The sequence below is a fragment of the Nicotiana attenuata genome, unplaced genomic scaffold, assembly GCF_001879085.1.
Source record: "Nicotiana attenuata strain UT unplaced genomic scaffold, NIATTr2, whole genome shotgun sequence".
Lineage (NCBI taxonomy): Eukaryota > Viridiplantae > Streptophyta > Magnoliopsida > Solanales > Solanaceae > Nicotiana > Nicotiana attenuata.
Genome location: NW_017671475.1, coordinates 44,317 through 50,333, shown reverse-complemented (window position 1 = coordinate 50,333; position 6,017 = coordinate 44,317). Strand labels below are relative to the sequence as shown.

General features: G+C 32.0%; 1 long non-coding RNA gene across 2 annotated transcripts; it reads left to right on the top strand.

The window, feature by feature from the left end:
* The first annotated feature begins 2,531 nt into the window (after positions 1 to 2,531).
* Positions 2,532 to 5,782, top strand: LOC109208521. 2 transcript variants are annotated; one of them, XR_002065189.1, is made up of 5 exons: positions 2,532 to 2,731; positions 3,343 to 3,417; positions 3,648 to 3,725; positions 3,870 to 3,942; positions 5,257 to 5,782. It is a non-coding gene; the product is annotated as an uncharacterized LOC109208521 (long non-coding RNA). The 2 variants fall into 2 exon arrangements; XR_002065188.1 differs by having other exon boundaries at positions 3,870 to 5,782.
* The last annotated feature ends 235 nt before the right edge of the window (positions 5,783 to 6,017 follow it).

Here is a 6,017-nt window from a genome sequence, read left to right as displayed (position 1 = left end):
ACCCATCTTTATGCATTGTGGTGGGATAATTAAATCATATAGCACATCCATATTTCTAGATGGAAATTATTTGGTTTCTGACCCTGAACCAATTAAGATAGGGAGAATATTAAGATAGGGCGTACAAGTGCTGTTGTATATTAAATAATATACCTCATAACAATGTTCTATTTGAGAGTTTTATTCTCATAACCAATGATTTAGCTTAATTGGAGGCATACAGTTTCTACTAAACCAACTTGTATTTAAACCAGCATTATCAAGAAATCATAATTTTATTCTGGAACTGTGCTCTAATAATTTGAGCAATCAACCTTGCAAACTCCAAATTGCAAGTTGATAACAAACGCACATGTGACCATAGAATAGATGCATCTATTAAAAACTTATAATAGTAAACGGTCCACATGGCAGCTGATTGGGCCCATACATATATATCACCTTTTATTCGTTCCAGATATCAAGGGAATCAATCCCAACCTTAACTGGTATATCATGAGATAAGCAGCACAAGAGAATTGTTGAAGAATTTTCTATTTCTTCAATATATGCCAATGTGAATTCTGAATTAATTTTTGCATCATAATTGAACCGGGATGGCCAACCAGTCATGCCAACTAATCTTTGTTTCAGTAAACCTTTAGTTTACTTGTGGCATGTGATTCCATCATCATGCTTATACATGTTTAATACAAATAAAAGAAAAATCGGGTAACCTTTCATATTCACCCGGTATGATTATAGTAATATGAATATATTCAAATTTTTCTTTCATTTATAGTCTCAATATGCCAACCACTTTAGCTAATGTATTTGAAACTCAAAAATTTATTTTGATCTTTACTATAATATCAATGTCATAAACAATTTCATTAATTCAGGTAGTAACAAATTAGTTCTTACGGAACTCTTAATTGAATTTGTACTACAAGATCTTTTGTCACACCATCCATATGGTAAATGTCTCTTTCACGGAGAAAATCATTATCATAATAATTTTCATGGTCAAAATCATCATAAGCAAAATCATTTCTTGCTTTAATTTTGCCTTTAATAACCTTCCACAAGGCAAATATTTTTGGCGTACCATATGTATGCGACCAATGACATATTCATGTAACCACACAGTAATCTTCATTATCTTTCTCAAACCTCCTGTAGAGGTAAGTTGTAGTATTTATTTAGTTATACATAAGCACATTCTTATGCATAATTTGTATCACATATATATTCCACATTCACTTTGAGGAATGAGTCTGCATTAATAATGCTCACAAGTCGCATTCTTTCAAAAAATGGACTATAATTGTCTGAACGACGTGCCTCATAGTTACAGGCCATACTGATACACATTTTCTTCACCTTTGAAGGATTATTTTGAGAACCTTTATTGTTCTTCTTTATACAATTATCATAATAATGACTATTATTATTTTGGTCTTTGGTACGCTCACGTTCATTGGTCAATCACTTGTATTCATTTAGATTTATTATGCACCACTATCATATTCACTTCAAGAATGGAGCAAATCAAGTGAGACAAGCTTCATGCTTTATCATGAAAAATACCTTATTTTTCTTTAGTCATCATTATATTATCAATATGGTGCATTGAGACTTGAACTCAATGCTAATCCATACAAAAACGTGTAAGGTTATAATGTGTTGGGCTCAAACCCAATATCATGGTACACCAGGACTCAAACCCAACGTCTTACCCTCAACCAATGACATAATAGGCTAAAGCATGCTGAGCTGACCCTCGAGCATTTAAAAATATTACCCACTTGTAATGACCACAGGCATAAAATCGTTCAGTCTAATGTTATCATATTTGATGATTCATATGAACTAATATAAAATAATTATTCGACATTACATAAGCAATAAAAGTAGTGTTGGCCAAAAATTAGATACCAACATATCTGTAACCAAACATAACTGTTATGTTGGTAATTAATGTGAATGAAGCGATGTAGTTCACAAATATGATATAAAGTTAGAATATTACCTTAACGAAAATCGTGCTGATAACGTATTATGAGACTTAGCTCAAATTAATAAAACAAAAAAATAGACAAGAATGTGGTGAGAAAGAGATGAGAGCTTCTTATTTCTTTCAAGTGTGTCAAGTATGTACAATGTGATGCCAAAACCCTCTATTTATAGGATTATGTAGAGGTATACAAAAGAATGCCATAAACATGACATTAAACATTTGAGATCATGGAGAGGTTATGGAGGTGTGGGAGTTACAACTATAATGGTGAGAAGTTGTGGGAATTATCTACATAATAGAGAAGAGTAGTGGAAGTAATTTCTCTAGGAGTTATGGACATCCACTAATATATATATATATATATATATATATATATATATATATATATATATATATAACTATATAATAAGAGAAAGCCTTGTGTATGACGAAGGGCATTTCGGTAATTGTTGATTCTTTGTGGTTAAGGTGGTAATTTCGCTCTGCTCATTCTTGTAAAGAAGTGTGTCTCTATTGTATGTAGTTGAAATTGCCCCAGTAAGTTCTACAATGTTCTCTTTCTTCCGCTCTATTTGGCATTCAGTTCTGCGTATTATATTTCCCAAAGGCTCCATTTGTGGTTTCTAAATTTCTAGCCCAGCTCTGTTTCATTTGTTAGTTCTGATAAGTTTTCCCCTGCTTTTTCCTTTCTTGCAGTGATTTTTGCCCATCACTTCTAGATTTTCTGTGAAGGTTTGTCCATTTTTTGCTTTTCCTACTCTTTGCATAATTTCTTGCTAGATCTTTAACTGCATGTCAGTAAATCTACCTGATCCGCACATGCATCTATAAAAATAGATTCCTGGTTATGTATACTCCCGGTCTTTGATGTCATTCATTCCTTGTTATCTCTCTCCTTCCTTCTGCTCTTGGCTTCTTTCTTCTGTAAGTTAATTGTTCATTTCTCTATTGCTATTTCTTCTCAATTTGTTTTCAATTTATATTTTTCTGCTTAGTTTCTGTAATTGTTTTCTTTTTAATTTTGTTATTTATTGCTTGTTATATGTTGTTCCTTTTGGATTTACTTGAGATTTTTAGTTTCTTGACCACTAAAAAGCAGGAAATAGAAACATAAAAATACTTTTAGTTTGTTGAGATTTGAAAGAAGAATTCGAGAAAGTCACTTGATTCTACAAATTTTGATTCACAGTAATCTATGCCAAAATTTCCTTTGAATCTATAGTTATTGTTAGATATTTATTTGCATGTTAGTGAATTTATCCAATTAATACACCGATGCACCTATGGTGCTTGATAATATGCCTGAAATAACGGAATATTTTTTCCCTTTTCTCTGGTGACAGGTGTTCTACTATAACAACAGTTATGCCTCAGTCTAAAATAAGTTGGGATAGGCGATATGAATCTTCATTATTTTAGTAAGCTCAAGTACATACTCATATATCATTTCGCAATCTGAAGGGTGTTTCTCTGCTGTAAATTGAGCCAACAATCGGAAAAGTGCTGTTCAGTTGGGAATTGAGTTGTCTTTGGCTGCTAAAATCTTAATCTCTTTGTTTGCTTGCATTTACAACTCTCAGTCTTCTTTCCCTTGGAATTATTGTGAAACTTCATGAGTAACTTTAGTGTCATTGTTCTTTATGGATAGGTAAAAGAGCGACGAGCCTTTGGAGGGATGGCGAAAACTTTTACCATATTAAAGTAATCCTTATGTTTTCTTGAAAAGGTACATTTTCTCATAAGAGGTGCAGGTTCTCCTTTATCCTTCTATATTATTATAGGTTAATGGTTCATCTCTATCATAACCTTTATTTTACTGTTGATGCTGTTAATAGTTAGAGAGTTAAACGCAACTACATATTTCTTGCAGCGTAACAACTCTTATTGGTGGAAGTGATCTGCAGTAATTTTTCAATTAAAAGTTTTTTATGACATTTATTCAGGTTAGAATCCTTTTTTGGTATTCTGACCCTGCAAGGTTGAGGGTACTTAAATATAGAAACCCAACTGATTTAATTTCGCTCTCTATCGTGGTATTTCTTACTGCTTAAACTTTATTATAGGCATCTGCTCAGTTGAAAAACAGTGTGCGAGATATGACTGTGTCTGCCTACAATTAACTGGGTATTTTATAGTTATCATGACTCATAAGCATGCATGGATAATCAATTGAATCTTCTTATGTTCACAATCCGAAGATATCTCATGTCTTAAAGATTATGAAGAACTATATATTGAAGATATTCTTACAAAAGTTGATGTAACTATTATCAAAAGTGTTGCATCTGATGATTAGAAAGATCTTGAAATGACAATAGTTAATTCCTTAGTTTCATTCAAGAGGTTATTTAGCCACCGCACTTTTCAAATTGAATGGGAAATAGACCTTCATTACTCGATTTTCTGTTTACACAATGGACATTGTCAGAGATATTTTAACTAATTTGGCTAGCGACTTGGAACTGTTGATCTCCTTTTGCATTATGCCAAGGCATTTGCATTTTAATTTTGTTGCTCTCAAAGGTATAAGTACTTATGAAATTTTTTACAGTTTTTAGAAAATTATTTTCTTGATAATCTTGGCGCATTTATCTATATTTTGATTTGGAAATGTACTAAAAACCGCTCGGTATAATGCCAAACTAAGTTTCAGAATGTGTTAAACCCGTCTGACACTGTTATCTGGGAATGATTTTATTTTGTGAATTGCTAAATATTATTATGGTACTAGAACTGCTACTTATTTTCAAGCCAGCTTACTATGAACACTAATAATTAACGTTTTATTTATTCTGGCATTACGTGCACGTGGTTTAACTATTCTACGAAGGTATGTTGATTTTCATTTTACTAGGTTTTTCATATTGCCTTCTTAATATTATTTTTTCGCAAAACATGTTGTCGGCATGTGCTTTCTTTTCCCCTGCTTTCTATAGATGATATTTTGCGTTTGTTTCTATTTCTTTAAGATCGTTGTTATTGTTATTTATGCTATGATATGTGTTTCCCTCCTTAATTCTTGAGTTGTTTACATCTATCCATAGTATCGAAATACAAGTCAATTGTAGTCCCACTAAGGAAAGAAAAGATTTAGGAGATGTAATAGGATTTACTATGAACTTGGCTCATCCTCTGGTAATATATGTTTTCCCGTTGCATATATCATTGTTTGAAAAGTAGTTAAATGTGTTTCATTCTTAACTTTGATATTCAAGATTCACAAATATTTTTATTACTATATTTGAGTCATTTGGCAGGAAACTATCTATGGGCAGATTGTAATATTCGAGAAAGACATCTTAGTGCTATGCATAAAGCTCTTTGTCATAGCATAATGGAACTGCTTAAGGTGAGGATCTAAGGCTTATGAGTACAGAATCCGATGGTATTTTAAATTAGAACAAACTGTATTTTTCAAATTATGCAACCAAATTAAATGGTTGACTAATTGAAAAATGAGATCATACACATTGAATGTTGAGATTACGCATTGAATTTATGGTAGTAGATCCATTATTAGAAGTGTTTGTGATTGTTCCAGGAGAAATTAAACAATAGATATGGTAGAGTTAGAACAGTTATTTATATGAGGTCTCACCAATGCTAGATGCATTTGCAGAAAAGTTTGAAGCTAGAATTACGGCATATTAATGAGAAACCTTCTCATATCAAAACAGAAAACTGTGTTAAATTGCAATTTCCATAGTTGTCCTTTGAACGCAAGGAGATGTACTTTTGGTTATTGCTCTAAATTACTACTGTGAAGTGCCTTTGTAGTCTTCTTTTCACGTTCTCAGGGAGATCTCTTTAGAAGTATGCAATGATTTCTTTGAGATTATTTTTACTAATGTATTAAATACTTTTGGGATCGATGTGTTATGAGCATTTAAGCATTTACATTTAGGTACTCTTGACACCTGTTTAATCTACTAAGAATTTGCTTTGTGTATAATTTGACAATGGTAATGCACTTTTTGTTTGCTTGTTTACCGGATGTAACCATGGTTGAAAAAGATGA